Source organism: Sciurus carolinensis, chromosome 5, assembly GCF_902686445.1.
Source record: "Sciurus carolinensis chromosome 5, mSciCar1.2, whole genome shotgun sequence".
NCBI lineage: Eukaryota > Metazoa > Chordata > Mammalia > Rodentia > Sciuridae > Sciurus > Sciurus carolinensis.
The window spans coordinates 45,262,788-45,287,087 of NC_062217.1; the positions used below are offsets into that span (position 1 = coordinate 45,262,788).

General features: G+C 37.9%; 1 protein-coding gene across 10 annotated transcripts in view; it reads left to right on the top strand.

Annotated features, from left to right (window-relative positions):
• The window catches only part of Enox1 (ecto-NOX disulfide-thiol exchanger 1), a 531,696-nt gene that overhangs the window by 204,220 nt on the left and 303,176 nt on the right, over nt 1-24,300 (top strand). The window lies entirely within an intron of this gene.

Genomic DNA, 24,300 nt, shown 5'->3' on the forward strand with positions numbered 1-24,300 from the left:
ACAATTCTAAGCCAAACACAATTACCTATATTCAGTTTTGTTGCTGTCAGTCATTTTCATGTCTTCCCTCACACTCATGTTTAGGTGCTAGTGGTGTTTTTAGATTGCCCCTGACAGTCTAAATTTCCCAATTTTTTTCGGGACTTTTCAACCCCTTTTTCTGTCCTTTCTGTTTCCCCCTGTAAAATATCTCAGCCTCCAAAATTGCCTTCTCTTCCTTGGTTTTATTAAAAACTATCCCCCGCTTTTCTTGTTTTAACTGGCAAAATTAGGACAAAACAACATTCCTAATTTATTATGAAGTGTCTCTAACCAATGATGCTTCTCCCTTAATTCTCAATTCTCCCTTAATTTTTACTTTAAAGGAGAAAGATGGTCTTCAGATATGCTACTTACATGGCAAAGAAATAATTTTTTCATTCACTAGCTCAACATTTGTGCCTGGTCTTACCTGGATATAGTAAGACAGGTGCAAGACTGTGAGGCTGTGTAAATCCTTCTGGGTGGGTTCGTCCAAGACCTCCCCTTATGACAAAGGAACTTTCTGATGTCATTGTTCTGCCATTTAGGACCAAGTGGCCATGCTCTACCTGTACCTGCCCTGTAGGCAGCAACAATTTCACAACAAATGGGAAAAAGAATAATAATTACAAAGATGAAGGGAAGCAAACCCGGCATGGAGATGCAGGGGAGAACAAGGCAGTGGAGGAGAGCAAGCTGGAGGAGTTGAGCGATTTAGCCTTCAAGGTTTCTTCTTACCCTGAATTTTCGGGTAATTGAGAAAGAAAAAGAGCAGAATAAGAGGTAGTATGAAAGGGAAAGGGGAAAGGTTCAAGGAATACAGTAAGGGCCACATTTTTTAGTTAAAAGCCTCCAGGTTAATAAATATATTATGATGCATTGTTTACCTCCTGGAGCAGAGGTTAGCTCTTTTCTGTGGCTAGGAATTTCAAAAATCAGTTGGCTTGTGGCCCCCCTGGCATGCCTCTCTTGGGACATCAGAAGACGTCTCCCACAGTGAGGTTGAGGCTATCAATAAATACTTCGACATTTTCTTTTTAATAATTTGCTGCCCTAACTCAGAATGCCTAGAGAGGGTTGGTAAGAGATCAAAAATCTCTCAGAGGGGTAGGAGTAAAGGTCCCTGCCTTTTCCTGCTGAGGTTGCAGACAATTCGGGCACCAGGGCATCAGAGGAAGACTGGGACAGGCCAGCAGGTCTCTGAAATTCAGAGAGGCTAAGGACAAAACCCAGTCCCTTCTAAAATGAATGATTCCTAAACAGAAGCAGCAAGTGGGTAAAATTAAATGTGTGTGAAAAAAATTTAAATACAATAAGCTTACGGCATGAACTTCAAGTCGAAACCACTTTATCTATCTGAGTCAGTGCCCTGACGTGGCTGTGTTGATCCATCCTTGCCTGCCCTTAGCGTGACCAGAGAAGAGGATGCAACAGGGACTTCCCAGAAAGCTGAAATAGCTTCATGGGCAATTTTGCCATCAGGATATTGGGTACACTTTAACTTGGTATTAGGATACCAACTTTTTTTTTTTTTTTTTTTGCTTTGCAGTCATCATATTATCAAATGTAATCATTGACAGTTGCAGCCTATTAAACCCAGAACTATCAAATTTGACTAAATGGTAATGTACCTTTTAAGATAAAAATGTTTTTGTTGTATAAAAATGTGTTTCAGCTTTAAAAGGTCAGTAACTTCCTGGAGCAGAAATATACCATGTAATTTTTAGAAGATAAATAATCCCCCAAACCTGATTTAATTGCTCTATTTTGAAGGTTCGCCATGGACAAATGTCAGCTCTGTTCTGTTAGGTGTGTTATGCTTGGAGGAAGATTTGAGAAGGTATTTCTTAAAGATATCACATCTGCAATTTTCAGTTTTATTTTTAAAAACCAAGAAAAAATTAAATTTAGGATCTTTTAAAGTGTTATCTGAAGTTTTTTATAGAAAAAGAAACCACATCTTAGGTGATAAGAGTATTTGGGGATATTACTAGGATGAAGCACAATTATACTAGGATTGTAACTCTAAATGTGGATTGTTTATGGTTTAACTCTTAAACAATTAATAGGCTTGTTTTGTGATATGAAACCCTTGCCTAGCACAAACCGATGATTTAAATTACTGTTCTAAGACCTCAAAAGGTTCATTGGTCTTAAGATGATTAATGCTCCCTTCAAGATAGTACAAAATGCAACTCCTTTGCCATGTACAAGTATCCCAAAAATAACTCTTAGAATCATTGTAAGGAAAAGAATTATAGTAGGATTTTTGGCATATAATTGTCAAAAACTTGCTTAACCTCTCTGAGGCTCTCATTTCTTGTATATTAAAGAGACCAGTAATAATTTAACCTTCTCAGAGTTTGTGTGGTGTTAACTGAGGCACTGAGCAACCTTAAGATGTGCAGTCATATCTCATCTCAGGCAGGGATTAGATGCACCTTATCCAGAATCAGTTAGAAGAAAACTATGTAGATGGACTACTCTTGAAACTCTCCTAAATTTCCCATAAAGAGTAGCACACATGGTTCTCTGCCTTTTTGTGCCACCCATCGAGAATTCTAGCATACTCCATAGTCTCTCCATTGTGAGACCAGATGTCACAGCCAAGCACCGGACGTAGATACCAAATGGAAAGATAAGTTACATTTGGGTGACTCCACTTGTGTGTGTGTGGCACACCCTTCATCCCTTGAGCGGTTTACCATAGTCAGTCTTCCCCTTGATGCTCAAACATTGGTATAAGTCTCTCCTGAAACTGTAGGCCCCGAATGTGATATTCAGTACACCTTTAAATGTCTTTACCACTAGGGTTCAAGTTCTGAAACCTAAGATGCTGGAAGTGGGTTATTGTAGAATAGTGCTCATTCCCATCAGAGACTGAGGAGGAGACCTACAAACATTAGGCTCAGAGGATATATAATTTGCAAAATGCAAAGGAGTATTCTCTAGACTCCACTTATGTAGTTAGTATATTTTAAGTAGTGGTAAATTTCAGCAGTGTTAAAAATAACATCATCCAAACAGTCATGCATTGCTGTTCCATAGCTATTTTTACATGAAGTATCTTTGATCATAATGGACTACAAAACTTATATTTTTGTGAAGTCAGAGATGAACTGAGGGTATAAATGAAGTCAGAGATGAATCATGGTTATTTTACTGGTTTTGGTGTTGAATAGACAAGCTAGCACTTCCTAATGAATTATTTTAAGTTACTTTAGCAGTTAATATTTTGCCATTCTTGTCTGAGTTTGGGCCTTTATGACTAGGTAAAAATGCATTTCCTAGTTACTGAATTTTCAAGTTTTCATCTACAAGATGACGCCATCAAAGATTGAAGTTTTGCTGGAGAATGTTTCAGAATTATTTCAGAATAAATTCAGTGTGGCCGATATTATAGTAGGCTGATTGATAAACCCTGAGAAAGAATCGTCCCCATCAACAGCAGTTCGGTTTTGTAAATCTTCACTCTTTTGTGGCAAATACTGTCCTAGGTATGAATGATTAAAAAAAATGTTACAAAATGTGTGGTAAATTCACAATTGAGGGGAGCATGAGTGTGTTGTGGGGCACTCACCCAAAGGAGGGTTTGGGTGACCTCTTTGGCTTTTTAATTAACCATTTCTAAGTGAACAATTCAGTGGAATTTGGAGAGCAGGTCCGCAGGAGGCAGTAGGTGGATTTGTCTTGAAAGGCTTTTGAGGAAAAGAGGAGGAAATAGGTAAGTGGAGGGAACAGATGGATGTCACCAAAACATTCCATCTTAGAGGTCAGTTTGCTTCCCTTGCCTGGTAATAGCATATCAAGTTTTCCTGTGAAAGCCAGATCACACCCCCGTCTTTGTGGTGGAATCCAAGTGATGCAGCTGCAGGAGCAGGCCCCCAGGGAGGCTCTGTGATCCAAGCCAGGCTTCTGAAACCCAATCCGAAGACATTTGTTGAACTCTTGGAGGAAGTTTTGTTTTGTTTTAACAGTGAGATTGTTACATGATTCATTGTAAATCTGGAGCTTCTGGAGTTATTTTGTTTTCAGTTAAAATATCCTACTTAAAATTAAGTCAATGCAGGAGCAACAGAGTTAAGAGATGGAGAAAGGTTCTCATGGTGTACCCACCTAGGTCCACCCATATCTGAATCCATTGTCCCTTGGGCTTTGCAGTTAAGTCTGCCTCTAATCCCCCTTTCACTTTAGCCACTTGGAGTTGGCTTTCTGTCACTGGCAACTGGAATAGCATTAACAAAGTTGTTGTTTCTTTCTTTCTTTTTTTTTTTTGCAGGGAGGGTTTAGAAATTGTTTTGCATTTAAAAAAATTTTGGTTATTTTGGCTTAAAAAGAAATTGGGAGTTTCCACATAAATATATTTCCTCTGAAAGAGAGAGCCCTTTTTTCTAATATCCCCCCAAAATCAGAAATTTAGTTCAGTTTTAAAACCATTATCTCATTTCAGAGCAGAATTTTATGTATCAGTTACACAAACCATAGAAACATAGAAAGTTATTGCTTTCCTGCATTAGTTTTATTGTGTTTTTATATATTCTCCAGCCACTCTCTTGTTAGGTTTCTGGACATGGATGCCCCCAGCAGTGGGGAAGTCAAGCCTGCAAACCAGGTTACGGTTGCACCTGCCTCATCCAACAGCACTGAGGGCCAGAGGTGTCTCTCTTCTGGGGTTCACAGGAAGTCTCCTTAGTACCAGAGACCCTCACTTTGTGGAGTTTCCTCTCAGGAGATCATCTCTTATTCAGTTCTAGTACAGGTTTTGTAAGCATATGAGGACCATGTTCTGATAATGTCTGATTACTGTTGTTAAACTAGTCATTTCAAATTTCTTGACTTTGTTGCTGACCAGCTTTTCTGAAACAAAAGCATTCCCTTTAGACCAATATGAATAAAACTAACCAAAATTGTACCTGCATTGATCTTACCTGGTGATTACTTAGGAAGTTCCCTTTCAGATCTTTCTCTTTGATGTCTTTAATCAGTTACCTCTGTCAATCAAGTCATCAAGTCTTCACAAGTCATTAATGATTTTTCAAAGAATTTTGCTTCTCTCTTGAACTTATCCTCTGATTTACCTGGCAGCCCATAGGAAGTTAATGTGGTCTTCCACAAGGCTCCCTGGCTATTTGAAACCGTTTTCTTCCATGCTTTTTTGTACTGGTTTATCTGCATTTAAGGAAACCAAAGAAGATGTAGACTTAAGAACAAAAACTTGACAAGAAAGAGTTGATTGTATTGGGGAAAATCTTTCCTCCTGGAAGCAAAATTCAAACTTTATTAAAAAGCCTTATTGCCCAGTTGGTCTGTGGACCAGGACGGGGACTCCCAGAGATCTTCTGAGAGCCAGGAAGATGGGCCAGGCCCAACTCCCCCATGATTGTGTGGCTGGCTGAGCCAGCTTCACCAACAATGAACTTGCAGGCACTGTTGAAACAGAAATCCTCACCTGGCCTAAAGGGAGACGTTGACAGTTCTGATGGGAAGAAAAGCAGTTTACTCTGCCTGCACATCCAGTGGAGGCACTTCGTGGAAGGCACTCACTTCCAGGGAACCAGTCTGACAAGGGGACTTGGCAAGTCAGCCCCCGAGATGCTGTGAGAAGGATAGTTCAGATTAATTTGTACTGTTTTGACTATTTTCTGGTTTTGTGTGTTTCTGTTCAAGCTACTGAGAAGAATGAGAATTGTTAAGTGAGAAGTGGGTAGTAGGCGAGAGATCTTACTATTTTGTTGTTAGACACAAATCGTCATTGAAGTTCAGTCTCAATTGAACTGCAGATAATGGAAAAGCAGAAATTGAGGCTGCAGGGAACTTATCTCTGTGCTGTCAACATCAGTGGAGGCCTAGAAGGAATGGATCCTAGAAGGTGGTAAGCCAGGGACATGGCAGTGAAGTGGCAAAGGGTATTTATTTTGATGTAGGTTCCTTCCACTTGTTTCCCTTTGCAATGAGAGTAACAGGAGGTTCCTGCAACTCACAAGCCCCTGTGGGATATGACCCTGCTGCCTACCTGTGACTTTCATCATGACTGTGCCCACTGTTTACCATGCTTCAGGCATGCAGATGGAGCATATTCTCCACTGACACCATGGGACTTTTACATCTTCTGCCGGGGTTACTCTTGATCAGAACCAGGGCTTGGCAGCTCCTTCTGACCCTTTAGCTTTCAGCTGGAATGCCAGCTCCTCTGAGGGACCTTCTCTAAATCTACCTAAAACTCCCTCCATGCCATATCCAGTGACCACATTTTAACTTCTTCGTGGCACTTACCACTGTTTGAAATTCTTCTTCTTAATTTTTTGCTTGCCTATTTTTGTCTCCTCCTACTAGAATACCTGTTTCATGAAGGCAAGGATCTTATTCACCACTGTATTCCCAGCACTTCAGTATTATCCAGCACAACATAGGGTCTCATTTAACAGTGAACATACAAACTTCGCACACCTGTTTGAGTTCTGATCCATTATTTTATATTTCATACAAATAAGCAGTCCTATTGTCCTTTTCCGATATGGGGAAAATGTCACCCTATTCACAGAGCACCCCACACATACTATATCCCCCACCTAATACTTGTTGGAGTCCCTGTCGCTCAGATAAAGTGATTGGTTTTACTGAGGGAAAGTGGGATGAGAATAGTTGACACCAATAATTAGACACATATCAAATTCTTGCATGGAGGTGACACCCGCCTGTCACATGAATAGCCATCTTCTCACACCAGGGAGCATGCATATTCCTACACAGCATGAACATTAATTTAAAAAATTGACAGCTCCCTAAAAGTTCCTTGTTATCTCTCCAACTTTGACCTTCAACTTTGCTTTATGAACCATGTGTTCCAGCCACTTGGAAGAAAAGTAGAAGCAGGCTCCCAGAAAGTTTAGCATCCAGGTGACCTCACAATGACCAGGGCCCACAGACCAGGCCTCCAGCTGAGACTGGTCATGGGATCCCATTCCATCCCTCCCTAGCATTTGCTCCATCCCTGGGGCCTCTTATTTATGTGTGTGAGAGAGGAAAGAGAAAGGAACTTGACAAAAAGATTTTTTGTGAGGCAGTTAAATAGCAGAATAGACAACAAATGCCACCCTAGGGTAAGCTGGAAAGGCTAGTTGCACAAAAATTGCATTTTCATTATGATTTTGAAGATGAAAGGATGAGAAAACTCAGTAGCTTCATACACCTCAGGTCCTTTAGAGATGCTGTCAGCTCACTGAAATGCACACAGCCTGTTTCATGTGGTGGCACACACACTTTGTTTTAATGATATCTGGAATTCATTTGAGATAGAAAAGAGACAATATTAAACTCTGTGCTCCCATGGCCCTTTGATGCAGCACTGGGGTCCCCAGAGCATGGGGTTGCCTGTGAGGTCTGTTCACAGGTGTACCTGTTCCCTAAAGACACTAAGGATTTAGAGGACAGGACACTGGGAAAAGGTTTAGGGGTGTGGGGTGGTGCTTATGCAGAAAAAAGAAAGATTTTTGCAGAAAATAACTACTGGCTTCTGTTCAAGATGGTTGGTTGTAGGCTTGCTTCAGAGTGAACTGACTATTCTCTCTTATCAACTCATTTATTTCTTTTGAAGATAAGCAGAAATCTGACTCCCTCCTCAGCCTGAGAGCTCCATTGGTCTTGACCAGCGGGTGCTTTCAATTACTGGCTTCTGCCCAAGCAGAGATGTGTTAAATTCCTGCCAGGTAAGGAGAAGCTTGCTTGATGAAGCTTGACTTCTGTCCCCTTGTTAGTTGGATTATTTGGAAAGTAGGTGGTTCCTATTGTGCCTATGTTTCCAGTCCAAAAAATTAACAAGCTAATGTGGGCATAATAATTGGTTTTTATAGTTATTTTGGCAGTGAGCATACTCTCTTATCAAGAAAACACAACAGCACCCTTCCTGCATTCAATTCTGTCAACTTTTATTAAGCATCAACTGTGTGTCAGGCCATGTGTCGGCCCTCAGGGGAGGAGAAGGGATGAAATATGCTCTTCCCAACAGTGGGAAACGAGATGCCGGCTTCTGTGTGAGGAGGCAAAAACAGTTGTGGGCTGAGGCTCTCATTTTATTATGATTCAAAAATGCTTATTTATCAAATGCCTAACTTGTATCAGGCACTTTGCATGAATCACCTCCACTCCTTATAGCAGTCTGGTTCAGGGGATAATACTGATGTTATAGTCTAAGAAACAGAGTCTCAGAGAGAGTGAGGAACTCCCAAGCTTATGCAACTGGGAGGATCTTCTGATTCCTTGTGTGTTTTATTTTTCTGTTGGATGATAATTTAGATATGAAGGGACTTTTAAATAAAGCTACATCATATGCTAGTTAAGGCCATCTACAAAAGAGACAAAGGAGAGAAATGATCTTCATAGTTTTTAAAAGCTCAGTGATCTGGGATAGCTCAAGGATTTAGAATTGTTTAACAGAGAGTCAACATGTGGCATAGAATGAAGTAATCAAGAATTTCTGAGGAGTTAGAAGTAAGGTTTTCTTCTCTGCTCCATTTTTGGAAACAGAAACAAAACTCAGTGTTTTGTTCTGAAGGTATAAAACACAAGTAAAAAACAACAAAAGTTCTTTAACATACCAGTTTTTACTGTTGGAAGGAGGCAGGGGACCTTAAATACTATAGCTTAGTGGCTCATTTTTTACTATAAACCATAGCGCAAATGAGAAATCAGTAGATAAACATTCCTACACAATATATTCATGTGTGTGTGAAACCAAAGTTCCATGAAGTATTACCTCAGTTGCAAATGGTATAGTCTGACATCATTTTTAGCTGACAGAGACAAATTTTGTTTAGGATTCATCCATTAATAGCTTATAACATTGCTGTTTGAAGAACAAGACTCTATCTAATCCCCAGTTTCTTTCTCTCCTCTCTTTGTTTCTCAAGCCCAAGAAAAATATCATTGGAGCCAACAGCTGCCATGATAACACCGCACTTCCTTTCAGGCTCTTCCCCATCCCGCATTCCATGCATATGTTTCCCCTGCTCCCCACCACACATACCTGTTGCTGGACACTGCATGCTGTGTGCCCCCCAAAGGTCTATGCTGCCATCCTAACCCCCAAGGTGACATCATTAGGAGGTGGGGTCTTTGGGATGTTATTAGGTTATAAATGGGAAACTGCCCTTATAATTATGAGATCCTAGATAGCTCCTTCATCCTCTGCCATGTGGGAACTCAGCAGGAAGACAGCTGTCCATGAACTTCATCAGACCTTCACCAGACACCAAATCTGTTAGCACCCTGCTCTGAGACCTCTGCCTCCAGGACGTCACATGTCTGCTGCTCACAGGCCTGTGGCATTCTATTATAGCAGCCAGAGTGGACTACAGCACCTGTGCTTCAAATTCTGAGGAACTCCGCCATTGCTACCACTTTTTCCTCTTTGCAGATGAGGAATGTAGGTCCTTTGTTACTGGCACTCTGCAGGTTTTGACTGCTGAGGGGAGTTTCCCCCAGTAAATGGAAGTTTTGTGATGTTCAAAAAACTTTCTTTTGTGTGTGTGAGGTGGGGAGGGGATGTTTTTTGACCTACTTTTTACAACGGGAAAGAGAAGAAAAAGTTTGTCAGATTCAACAGTCTTAAAATTCCATTAGAAATTCTATCTTTTTCACTTTAGAAAGAACTCAAAACTTGAAAACCTAAATGAAATCCAGGCCCGGTAAATGATTGGAGGGTTATCATTTCAATTACAAGCATGGTTGTGTAATGGAAATGCTGCTTTTGAAAGCAGTGGTACTGGAGTTTTGTGTTAGGGAAAAACAAATTATCTTTTTCCAGGATTGTCTATTTTGATTTTATTTTCTTTCAAAAACCAGAATACAATGAAACTTTTGTGTATTAATTTTTTTTAGAGGCTGCGTCAACCTGGCCGCACTTCTGAAGTTTTCTCTCTGAACTGTATTGTATCTTTTGTAAGGAAAATAGTATGTGGTGCACTGCTTAGTTTTATTTGAAATCACTTTTAGCACAAAAACTGCAGGAATAAAATGATGTCATTAGGAGGTAGGGTCTTTGGAAAGCACTCTCCCTTTCACCAGGACCCTCCCCCAACCACCTAACAGAGTTCAGAGATGCACAACTTGAAACTGTGAGAGGTTTCCATAGCTTGCCATTTTTTAAGTATAGTAAATAACGGAAATAAGATAAAATAATAGGCAGTGAATTTGATAAATGGTCTATAAATATTAGACTTCACTGTAGATATAAATTCACTACAAACACTTCCATTAGCGTGTTACTTGATATAAATCATGGATGTCATCCTCTATACCGCCCTCTCCCTTACTCCTCATGGGAGGCATCACTGTGCCCTATTGAGCCAGGCACAGTGGCATATGCCTGTAATCCCAGCTGCTCAGGAGGCTGAAGCAGGAGGATCACAAGTTTGAGGTCAGCCTGGGCAACTTAGTGAGAATCTGTCTCAAAATACAAAATGAAAAGAGGTGGGAATATAACTTGGTTGTAGAGCAACCCTATGTTCAATCCCCAATATCACAAAAGAATAAAGAAAAAAGCCATCACATCCTGTTGATTATCCCTTAGCAACACCTCATTTCCTACCTGCTTCTATTTCTCAAATCAAAGGTACTACCTTATTTTGGGGGAGGAGGGTCTTTAGAATACTGAAATGGTTGTCTTATCACTCCATCTTTGCTTCCTATAATCAATTTTTTCATGCACCCAAATAAACAGTTAAAAACACAGGATTAGTGTTAGAGCACTTGTCTAGCATGCAGCATAGCAAAACAAAACAAAAACAACTCAAATTCAAATGTGGCATTGCCTTATGCACTGGGAAGTACATTTCTAACAAAGTCAACAACCCCACAAAACTCTGCAGGACCCAGTTTATGCCCATTTCTCTTCCCTTTTTGCTTCTTTGGCCTCCTTTCCATTCCTTTAACTCTCTGAGTCTGTCCTTCAACATGCATTTGTCCTGCAACAAATATCATGAGCTTAATTTATTTGAAAAGACACACCTTGGGAAACTACATTTATTATAGTGCTATTACTGTATGTATATTATAATGCTACCATTTTTTGAAAAAGAAGGAAAACAAGGTTGATTGAGGACACTTTAGTTTTCAAAGCACTTATACAAATCACCTTTAAATTTTGTATAATCCTCAAAAGACCTGTTTGAAGTTGATATTTATATTGGGAAAAGTTGAATAGATAGTAAAAATTGTAGGCCTAAATCCAAATATGTTAGCAATGATATTAATTGTAAACAGGCAAAATATTCCAGTTAAAAGTCAAAGATTGTTGGAATAAATAGATAAGGTACAACTTAATGCTACTGTCAAGAGATATATCTAAAATATAAGAATGTAGAAAGGTTAAAAAGATGGAGAATAAAGTCTAAAATGCAAACATCAATGCCCTTCCCAAAAAGGGGTTACAATAGCAACATGAACACTAGTAAAGCTTTAAAATAAACAAAGAAAATTACCAGATACAAAGAGGATATTTTCAAGTGTGAAAGTTTTTAATTCACCTTGAGGAAAAATAATCCCCAAGTTTTAGTCACTTAACATAAACAAATTAAAGCAAAGATTGACAGAAGAGGCAGAAACACAGATAGTAAGAGATTGTGATATATATCTTTTAGTAGTTGAAAGGGCAGACAAATTCCAAGCATAATAGCAGGTTTATATAACCTGATAATATACTTTACATATGGACACATAAAGACATTGAACACATATGTACAGAAAATCCTTTTTTTCTAATGTACATGGAACATATGAAAAATCTGGCTAGATAGTTAGCCCAAAACAACCCTAAAATTATTTCAAAGGAATAAAACTTACAAAGGATTAAAATTTGATCATAATTAATTTAAATTACAAATTAGAAACACTAATTCTAAAAATGATACTAAAATCTTCTTTTTTTCATACCAGGAATTGAACCACTGAGGAACATCTCCAGCCGTTTGTATACTTTATTTAAAGACAAAGTCTTGCTAAGTTTCTTAGAGTTTTGCTAAGTTGCTGAGGCTGTCTTTGAACTTGTGATCCTTCTGCCTTAGCCTCCCAAGCCTCTGAGATTACAGTTGTGCACCTCTGCACTGGGCAACAACAATAAAATCTTGAATGTTCCTTCATTTTAAAATGAAAAGGTTCACTTCTACATAGGAATGGTTCAAAAAGAAGTCACAATGGAAATTACAATATATTTTGACCTGAATGATATCAAAACTTTGACATACTGGGCTGGGGAGATAGCTCAGTTGGTAGAGCGCTTGCCTTGCAAGCAAAAGGCCCTGGGTTCAATCCTCAGTACCACAAAAACAAACAAACAAACAAAAACAAGCAAACAAACAAAAAAACTTTGACATACTAAAATGTATACCATGCAGCCAACACCATCTTTGAGGGAAATGTATAGCCTTAAATGAAGGTCAAAAACAAGTCTCAAAATTAATAAACTAAACATCTGTCTCCAAAAATGTTTTTAAAAAGGGAAAAATAAACTGGAAGTAATTGGAAAGAACAAAAAAAGGAAAACAGAGAACAATGAAAATTTAAAAACAAAGAAATACATAGCAGAAACCATTACCAAAGCCAAAAGTTTCTTCTTTGAAAAATCTACTAAAATTAGCAAATGCTCACAAAGAAAAAGAGATTAAAGCAATGCCTAAGCAGGTGTTAGGGATGAAAAGAAAGGGACATCATTATAGTTCTTTATAGACATTGAGAGAATAATAAGAGGGTATTACCACCAACATTGTCAAACAAGTACAACCTTCCTGAAGAAATAATAGCAAGTTAAGTCTAGTAATATACTAAAATGTTAATAAGTGAATAAATTGGGTTTAAACCTGGGAAACAAGACTGGCTTAATGTAACTTTCCATGTTAATTTTATAAAGGAGAAATCATGATTACCAACAAAACATTATTATAATTCAATATTAGTCCATGATAGTAATTCTTACACAAGGAATAAAAGGAAGTTTTCTTATTCTGAAAAGCCCATCCACCCCAAAATCCACAGCATGTTTCATACATGTATACACCAAATCTACAGCCTGAGACATGAGTCCATCTGGCCTTTTTCACACATGTTCCGTGCTGCTCAGCATTTAGTCACTCATCTTCTCCACAGTTTAAAAAGAAGTATGACATAGAAAAATGAAGGAAATACTTCATTTACTTTTTGAAATTATACAGAGTGCCTAAAAAATGGTAGAATTAAACCAGTCCCTTGATTTTAGGTTAGGCCTTTCATGATAGAGCATAGTCATGTATGCACATGCGTGTAGAACTGGCAGGGAGGGCCAGGCTTGGAGGGCAACATGATCAGGTGGCTCAACCCTAGGACATGCTGATGGAGACAAGCTGGTGCTGAGAGGATTAGTGTCTTTTACATTGAGCAGGCTGGGTCTAGAGCCCACGAGATGCAAGTTCACTGAAAGTCAGAGGCAAGTATGTTGTAGGATGTCTCTGCTTTCAGGTGTTTGGCTCCCAGAACCCTGCCCCTGAGTAAGAGACTGGGAAGATGCTGGGATTGCCCCACAAAGGCCTTAGACTTCAGGCAGATGAGATAGTATTTATTTCTCTTGTCTCCAATCAGTAATAAGCCAAGAAATGTTGTTTTGACTGTAGTTTATGATCATGAGAAAATAGAGGAAACATTGATTTTCAGCAGTTTTCTCTACCTAGTTTAATACTTTGGGATGTTATGTCTTATATCATGAGGTCTTTTATAATTTAACTTGAGAGCTTATTAATTTTCAGTGAAATATTTCAATATAGCTGTCCTACTTTACAGAAACAATACAGGGAAGTACATAGAAAAAACAAAGTAGCTATTATCACAGTCATCATTATTACTTCTGCATGTTTCCAGTATTTCCCATGCCACTTCTTCCTGGGGATGAAAACATATCACAATAGTAGTTTCAAAAAAACAACATTTCTTTGGCTCCAGCTAGCTGTCTCGGATTCCTTCCAAATAACTCTGGAGTCTTCAGGGAGAGTCTTGCATGTATTCTGGGAGTTGGTCTTCTTGATTACTGCTGATCACCAGCAAGGTTATTCCCCACCCTGGGGAAGGTTCCAGCTGCTGCACCTCCACATGTGGTCCTGGTATCATTCACAAGTAGGAATTGTAACTTCTGGTACTCATCCATGGTGATAGAACCGCACATCCAGGGCACACCTCTCTCCATAAGTTGACCGATGTTACTGTAAATGTCTTGCATTTCTGGCGCTCACAAGACTTCAGATAAACTGCTCTCATATCTTAGCTCTACATTTATTATAATTTCTCTGCCTAGGGCTCTGGCATGCCCATCACAGTAGCCTGTCAGTATTCAAAGAGTTTATATGTTTTTCTCAGCATTACTTCTTTTGGGGGCATCTCTAGTCCTTTGTCCAAGAAAAGCATAGCTTCCTTGTTGCTCCTGCTTCCATTTCTGTCCTTGGTTCTCATGTAAATGTGTCCAAAGAGAACCCTCACTCCCCAGCACCCACACACAGTCCTCCATTTGAATCTGATAAACCTGAGTCTGAGGGGTGCAGTGGTCCTGATGCAGGAAGTGTGCCCCCAGGACTGCCCCACAAAGGGTGGGCAGTTTCCTGTTTTTTAAAGTTTGTTCTTAAAAGTATTCCTTCTCAAACATATAAGGTTCTGAGTGACCAGAAAAACAGCAAATGTTATGGAACATGATGATATATTTTGAAGGAGGAAGGCTGTCATGCAGACACTTCAGTGCCTCCTTTATCATTCTGGTTTGAAAAGTATATTTTTTCTTGAAGAAGGGTTTATAGAGTTGAGAAACCATGGAGTGGGTTTAAAACAAAATGAAACTCTCTGCTTTCTAAATACTCCAAAAACTAATTATCTCGTATCCTCTTATGGTTTGAAGCTTCTCAGCAAAGTATGGGATTTTTGTATTACATGCAAGTAAATCAGTAATAACTTTCTCTGAAGCAAATGCTATAAACTTTTCCATGCAAGAGGACTAAGTTCCTAAAATGCAAGACTAGTTACCTGCTTCATTAAGAAACATGAGTGCAAACACATTTTATGAAAAAATTATGGAAAACAATTGGCTAGAGAGTGATTACAGAGGTTAATGTGTGTACTAATTGGCTTGTTTAGGACATACCATCAAACCAGATTCACCAATCATTTCTAGTTTAAGTAAATGATGCAGCATTATAGCAATTTAAAATATGATTCATTTTTCCACAGTGTTTCTACATTAACTTAAAAACAATCATTTGGGTTTAATCCAAATCAAGAAAAAAATGTACAACCATCTAAATGGAGCATTTACCTTTTAAGTAATTTTTTTTTTTGTACTGCTGAATGTGTAAAATAGTGTAAGACAGAACCTCATTTCTGAACTGCAAAGCTTAAAGGATATTCTCCTAAGGCATATACCTTTCTTACAACCTCTATTTATTTATGCTGCAGGTCATAATTCTAGTGAATGTGACACCACAGTCATTCTTACAGTCACAAATTATAATGTGTATGTGCAAATTATAACTTTTTTTTTTTACAGAGGAAGGTACAGAGCTGTATCAGGTGATATAAGAAGGATAAGTAAAAGTCACTTGATATAAAAAGGAAAATAAATTGTAAAGAATTTTTTAATGGGAGAATTTTTTTTCCTAGAAAAATGCTTATTAGTTCTGCTAAATTAGGAGTTTCTAGTTGACAAATGTCGATAATGACATGGAGAACAAAAAAAGTAGCAAGATGGATATGCCTACAGTACACTCACTTCTCATAAGCTGAAATATTAGTCCCCGAGTCGAACATGATGATGTTTTCAGCTCTGCCCCCTTTCTGGTGTCCCTGGAAAGTCTTTGGGATAAGGACCAGTCTTTGCCACAAAAATGCCTGAGGTACCAAACTAGAGTATCAAGGGTTGTGATGGGAGGGAGAGGCAGCAGGGAAGTAGAATATGAGAAGACCCATTCAGAACCAGCAGCCCTTCCTGTGGTACTATTGGCAAATGAAAAGGTGTGTCTCACTGATTAGTTGGTTAGGTCTTCTGATTGTACTTTTGCTTATCTAAGTGTATCTATGAGCTCCTGAATGATAGGTTCCAAGTCTTTATTCATTTTTGTACTTCCAGGTTCAAACACAGCACTAGGTACCTAGTAGTTATTAAATGCTTGATGAGGAGTAGCAACTAACATTTATCCACTAAACATTTTGTATGTATTATTTATAGTCATAGATAAGGTAAGGAGAGTTTAAGCTTCTTGCTTAAGGTTACACATCTGATAAGAGTTAAAGCCAAATCAGATTCCAAATAATGAAAACAGCTTACAAATACAAGTAGTTGGATGGACTCTTGAGTGATGCTCAAGAGTGTCCATTTACATACACAGGTTCAGAAGCATGTGTTTTGCATTAGACCAGTTCAGGGTTGCTTGATCTGTTGACATTTTGGACTGGATGATACTTTGATGTGGGAGCCAACCTGAGCATGGTAGGCTGTTTAGCAGCATTCCTCCCTAACTTTGAGCCACTAGTTGTCAGTGATAATCTTGAGCCAAAAAATTCTCCAGAAATTGCCAAATATTTCCTACAGGGAAAAATTCTTACTGGTTGAGAAGTAATGGACTGAGAAGACCACCTTAGGCATCTGTAGTTTAGGAGCAACAACTCGTGCTATGGTCATCTGGAAATATTTTAATTTGCCAAGAGATTAAAAGCATCACTTTCATAGCTCTTGATGTAACTCCAGAATATACATTTCTTGAAAATGATACTACTGTGTAAATCCTAAAGGGCCCAGGACAGTGTGTGCATCTAGTAAGTTATGAGCTCATTTGGAGTTGGAACCATACCTCGAGTATGGAAGATTAGGGGGAAAAGACGCAATGCTACGACTTCCTCCACTTCTACATTTATTATGTTTTAGTCAGCTTTTCCATGGGTGTGACCAAAATATCTGACAAAAACAACTGAGAGGAGGAAAATTTTATTTGGGACTCATGGTTTCAGGAGTCTCAGTCAATAGATGGCTGACCCCATTGCTCTGGGTCCAAGATGAGGCAGCACATCTTGAGGGAAGGACCCAGCAGAGGAAAGTTGTTCAACTCATGGTGGGGTCAGATAGCAGAGAGGACTTAGGTTGGGACCCAGGGAAGATTCATCCCTCCAGGGCACACCCCCAGTGAACCATCTTTTTCAGCCATGTCCCACTTGCCTAAAGTTACCACCTGGTTAGTCCATTCAAACTAGAATGGACTCATTTCCCAGAGTCCCATAGTCTTAACAGTGATAGTATTACTCAAAAGTCCAAGTTCAGAGTCTACTATGACTCAAGGCAAATTCTTGACTGTGTGCCCCTGAAAAAAATAATTAAAAAACCCAACAAGTTACATATATCCATATATACGTTGGCACAGAGCAAACATGTTCCAAAAGGGAGGGATGGAGGCATAGATAGAAGGGATGATGCCAAAGCAAGATCAAAACCCAGCCCAATAAAGAAGTTCTAGAACTCTGTATACAGCATCTAGGACATGTAGGTATGAAATGTGCTCTCCAGAAGGTTTGGGCAGCCCCACCCCTTTGGCCTTGCCAGTTGCAGTGCAAATGTGCTCTCTTTTAGTCATAGCCAGCACCTTCTCTTCACAGACAGTTCACACTACTGACATCTCTTAATTTCTGAGGTCTCCATTTGTACTTTGACTTCACCTTCACAGCTTCACACATTGCCCTCTCAGGGGCAATTTGCAGGAACTCTGATGCTACTACACTTTGTCTGGTCTCTCAGGCCTTCCTTTGAAATCCAGGTGGAAGTCTCCATGACCCCTTACCTCCAGCATACTGCATTCCTGCAGAATTGGAACCATGTGGATGCCAAGGTCTACTGCCAGCTTACACATGCATGCCCCTAGAATCATTGCTGTAGTGACTTCTGAGTGCCTGCGTGGCTTAACATGGTGAATAGTTTCATAGACCCCCTTGTGCAAGTAGGGCACTTCCATGCTCTCTTCTCAAAGGAATTTTCTTTTTTATACCCTGGAGTCTGTAGTGGGTATGATCTTTCAAATTCCTGGGATGTCATTGAGGCATGTTTCCTAGCATCTTTGTACAAAGCACTTAGCATCTCTTTAGGAGCTATAATCTTTTCAACAAACATTTCTTTGACCCCCAGCTTTACATGCACTTTTATGGCCATACTTCAAGTTTTAAAAATTCTTTAGCTCTTTAGTTCTGTTTTCACAGTAAGCCTGGCTAAAAAATGCCATCATTATCCTGTACTATCTTGAAATTTCCTATGCCAGGTTAATTAATCCATAACTTTTAAATTCAGACTGATATAAAGTCTCAGGACATGGGAAAAATGTAGCCATGTTCTTTGCTGGAATAGGAGAGTAGCTTCTAGTCAAATTCCCAATAAAATCTCCATTTCTCTCTGAAACCTCAGAAGCATGGTCCATATTCCTGTAAGCATTCTGGTCTTCTGAGCTCCCACTACGCTTGCCTGTTAAACTTCACTTATAACATACTGAACTTTTCCAGTTTGCATCTTTAAATACTTAAAAGTTCCTCCCATAAACTAGCTCCAAGGGTTTCTGAACTACATGATCAGTTTAGTCACAGCAATGGCTCTCTTTATTGGTACCAATTTCTGGTTGAGTCAGCTTTTTATGCCTCTGTGAACAAAATAGCCAACAAGAACAACTTAGAGAACCTAAAGTTTATTTGGGGCTCATGGTTTCAGAGATTTTAATCCATAAGTGGCTAACTCCATTGCTCTGTGCCCAAGGTGAGGCAGTACATCATGGGGGAAGGGCCCAGCAGAGGAATGCTTCTCAGCCATGGTTGGGTCAGGAAGCAGAGGGAGGGAGAAAGGGAAGACTGTAGGGAAGATGCACCCTTCTGGGGCATGCCCCCAGTGACTCACCTTCTCCAGTCACATTCCATCTCTCTACAGTTAGCACCCCATCATTCAAAATAGAGTGGACTGATTTCATTACAGCTCTCATAATCCAGCCATTTCACCTCTGAATATTCTTGCATAAATGGGAGCTCTTGGGTTCATCTCATAACCAGACCATTATATATTCATTCCCATGCTCCATTTTTTCCTTCCTTCTCAATTAAAAAAATTTTTTTTTTCAAGGATTTCCACAGAAATGTGTTGAAAAGAGGTTGAAATGGAAATTTATTTCTGTAAGTCCAGTGACATTTTCCTTTAATTCACCTTAGGTTTTGGATATATTTTTCTTCATGTTTTCAAGTTGAGTCCCAGGCACCTTATTTAACCCTTCTCCCTTCTCATCCTTATTGCCTCTGAATCAGATAACTAGTAGTCCACCAGAATATTATTTAAATCAGTCTTTAATTTTAAACAGTCTAAAAATATATTTATAGTACTAAGAACTCATAGCCCCAAGTTTATGTTTCATACATCAAAATTTTCTTCAGCCAGATTACTGACCTTAATTGATCCTTTTGAGTAATCAGATTTTTTTAAAGTCTTCCCAGAATTCTAAAGCATACAAATTCTGTAAAATGCTCTTCTTTCATGGATTAATATTACTGTTTTAACCAATTAAATATACACAGAGTTAGCCTCATTAAACTCAAATGGTCTCTGGGGATCCTACCTAAGTATCTTAAACCAGTCTATTTCTCAGAATACATTTCAGAAATGTATTCTGAAGTACTTAGGAATTTTCACTGTTATATAGTCACTTGAGCACTATTTAAGTAGTTCAGAGCACCCATGCCAGAGTGCATAGAATAGAACTAAAGGAGACTGGGCCACATAAGGTTCTTACACTGCAAACACTGGTGCTATAGATCTAATGATAGTGCAAAATGAGTATGGGAATCTTCATTAGAAATTTTCAAATCAAAAGTTGAATTTGTCCTCCAAAAATATGCATTGGCCCTTCTATTATAAATAAAACCCTACCTTCTTGGTCTAACATATTCTGTCTATTTTATGCATCAAACCCAAAAAGACTGGAGTGTCAGCAGATTCTCAAGTAAACATACCAGTGGAATATGTAACAGTCCACTTGATTCCTCACCCACATTCCTTTGGGTCTAGAATGAGTACATGTGGACCACAGGCTTGTATTCCCAAGAGTGGACCTAGTATTGCTGGCAACCACCAAGTTGAAACTCTTCCCACTAATACAATGCCTCTCCTCCCTACTCTACTTCTAAATATCTTTTTGTTGCCTCTGTTGGAATAGGAAAGTGATTTCCATATTGCTTATCAATTCTGGTCATTTCTAGGGATGATATTTCTGCCTTCTTTCACTCCTATAACAAAAGGAAAAGACAAGAAAAAAAAAATATTGTTCTAATACATCCCCTAGCTCTTAGAGAGTGAAGACAGTGATGCTGTTACATACGGATGGAAAAAGGTAAATGTACCTGAGCTGGGTCTTCTAGGATGGGAAGGGAACAAAGAAACAAAACTAAGGTGTCATGTTCAGACTGTTAGAATATCAACCAGAAACAGAGAAAAATATATCCAAAACCCAGATGAGCTAAAGGAAAATGTCAATGGAATTAGTGAAATAAGTTTGTATTATAATAATACAAAACATTTTCTGTGAAAATTCTTAAAAAATCAGATTATTAAGAAGGGAGAATAATAAGCAACAGGTGAATGAATATAATTGTAGTGGTGGAGGGAGCTCCTGGAGGATCTGAGGACCCTGAACTGTGACTCCATCTCCAGATCAGCTGGTGACTCATGGGGTGCACACCTTGTGGAGGGCCCTTCAGGATCTACACAGTAGTCCTCACTTTCAGGAATGTGTATTCTGGAATAAAATAGATTAAAGTATGTCTATAAAAAAAAAAAGACCACATTATCAATAAAAATACTATTACAAAAGAGCATTTCCCTCAATTTTTGGTTTTGGAACTTGTTTTATACTCTTAAAAATTATTCGTAATTCCAAAGAACTTTTGTTCAGGCAATTTATGTCCATCAATATTTAATTAGAAATTAAATAATTTTAATTAGAAATTAAATAATTTAATTAGAAATTAAAACAGAATTTTAATATATCTGTGTATTTATAAATTTAGAAATAACAGTAAACATGTAAACATTCTACCTATTAACATAAGTAAGAATTTTTGGAAAGTAATTATTTTTCAATACAAAAAAAAGTACCAAGATGGTTAGTGGTTTTTTTTTACATTTTTGAAGATCTCTTTCATAACTTATTTGACTGGTTTATAAGAAAACATCTGGATTCTCTTACCTGTGTCACTTTTCAACCTTTTATGATATGTATCGGTTAAAGAATATAAAGAAGCTTTACAAATATATGTAGTCATAAAGTTTTTTTTTTGTTTTTTGTTTTTTTGATGGTTGCAGATACTGTTATTTGATGCGGCACTCAAAACCACCCTCTGTTTTGAAGTCTACCACATTTTGGCCTACCCTTGCTTTTGTAACATCCATGTAGATATCAGTAAGCAAAAAAGGCAAATAATGTTTCAGTTTTACCATGAAAGAGGATTTGACCACCCAGGCCCCAAGAAAGAATCTCAGGAATGTCTAGAGGTCTCCAGACCATATTTAGAGAACCTCAGGTATAGAAGAACATTATAAAATGTGGGAGAAGTTCACAATGTATTGTCAAGTGATAAAGGGACAGAATTGCTATTAATGTTATAACTTTAAAATTATATATTTTTAATTAAAACTATAATAAAGAGAAAAACTGGGAAAGTGTGTATCAAAATGTTAAACTGGATGGGAAAATCATTCATTATTTAATTTGTATTTTAATAAATTTCTTATAGAAAATTAACAGAACAAAGTAATTATTAATTTGTCTATAACATTTTAAATATGAAGTGTTTTGAAAACTTAAGGAAAATACAAAACCTTATGTAGGCCCATAAACCTAGTAGCACTGTTTAATTGATCATTTTGGTTCTTATTCCTTTGTGTTTACATTTTGCATGGTGATTTTCATAGAGTAGTACAATTTGTTTTTTCACTTATTACTTCCTAAGAACTTTCCTGGATTGTACATGGCAAGGACTCTTTTCCCTAGTTACATATAAAGTATTAGTAACTCTAATTACTGGTACAAATTTTGGCTTATGTTGAGATAACTGGCTAATTTAAATAGTAACTAATGATATTAATTAATGTAATTTTGTCCTAAAAGGGAGTAACAGTGATTTTTCATTAACAGAATTTAAAGAAATATAATCATCACATTAATACACTAACAATTTTAGATCCTTAATTATGCTAATTTGATTTTAATGATTTAGCAAATTCCTGTTTGTTCTTAAAGATTTAAAAATAGCCAGAGGTACTTTCAATTTAGGCACAGTTTTGTTTAATATTATTGTTGCTGTAACTGTACTCTTTAAACTTTTAATCATACTTAACCTGGTTTATTCCACAACTTTGGGCTAATGGGTAAAAGTAACTTTTCAAATATGGCCTTGCATTAAGTCTGCACATGAGAGAACCCTGCTTTTCAACATTCTTCTACAACTATTTTCTAAGCCATATAGTTTTCATTTTGTGGCATCACCTGCATGATGAGCTGTGGGCATGGGAATTTTAACAGGTATACTCTGCAGGCTCACTCCCACATGGATTCCTATCAGAGGCGATAAGTTGGAAATAATTAAATGGCTGTACCTTTCCTTTGTACAGCTTTCATTCTTTTGGAGAAATTTTGCTTCATCTATCACAAACTAAATCCTCAGAACACCTTGTCTACTCTGATTACATACTTCAGTTCTCAACAATATCTATGTCAAGATTGCTATCTCCATAGAATCAGATGATTTATGAAAACTGATAGGTATTGTTGGAGATGCTGTGAATACTGGTTGCTTTGTTTAGTTACTTCCTGTCTGCCCCAAGATAGCCTGTGCTCACACACCATATGAAGTAGTAGATGAATTTTGAAACGTTACATGTATACAGGAGAGCCATCCTTACTTTAATCTCCAATACAGAGAGATCCTGTGTTCAAGGCATTCTTGTCATTGAAACTGAGACTACTTACTGTAGGTTGAACAGGCTAGTGTGGCAGCTCCATTTGTTGTTTTCATAGCTGTTGACTTGGCCCTGGTGAGAGTTGGCCTGGGATAAATCTGAGCTCTTCCACTTCTAGTAGCATCATTTGGGGAAGCAGCTTGACCTTTTTCTGTTAATGTCTTTATCTGTAAAATAGGAGTAACATAGTTTCTACAGGACTATGAGATAATATATATATATATATAAAATATTCAAGGCAAGCAGAAATTTCAGCATATGTTAGTTACTGATATTGCTTAAATTCTTTGTTTAGGTAAGCACACAGTATTAATACACAAGTTTAAGCAATGCACTATAATTCTGCAGCCTAAATTCAGATCTATGTTAGAGTACATGTAGGTTTGGAATCAAGTTTTATATCCTGTGGCCTTATTGAAGTATACTTCAAGTGTAAGAAAACATTATTCTGCTCAAACTTAAGAAATAGGGGAAGGAAAAATGTTAGAGAACAAGAAAGAGATTCTGGAAAGTACACATGAACTATCCCAAACTAAAATAGTAAAAAACAATCAGCTGAGTAGCTAAACAATAGGATGGGTAATACTAAGTGCCAAAATAGAGATTTGGAAGGCTGAGGCACTCCCAGAATACAGAGCAACAAGGCAGAAGATTGAAAACGGGAGTGAGGAGTGGGGTGGAAAATCAATCCAAGAGGTCTGATATTTATTGACTAGGAATTGTAGAAGAAAGGAACAGGGAAAATAGATAAGACAATTATCGAAGATATTATCAGAGAAATAATGGAAGATAATCTCTCTAAATTGAAGATAAATCTGTGTCTTCAGATTAAATGGTCAACCAGTTTCCCAACACAATGAAAGAAAAATCACCTATACCTAAGTGCATCTTGACAAAACTTAAGAACTCTTAGGGTAAAGAGAAAATCCTGACTGTTTCTAAATAGGGGTGGGAGAACTATGTTAATAAAGGACAGTTCTTTTGGGCCACCCTGAATTCTGCAATACAGTGAAGCATCAGCCTTTAAAATTCTCAGGGAAAATAATTTTGAATGTAGGATTCTTAAAATATTTTTAGATATACAAAAAAAAAAAAAAAACCTTATAGACCTAAGGGCATAGAATGAATAATAAATATTCAAAGGTAAGATAATTTTTTAAATGGACTGTGCACACACATATTACGGTGAGTAATATGGTTTAGATATGTGTCCCCCAAAAGCTCATGTATGAGACAATGAAAAAATATTTAGGGCT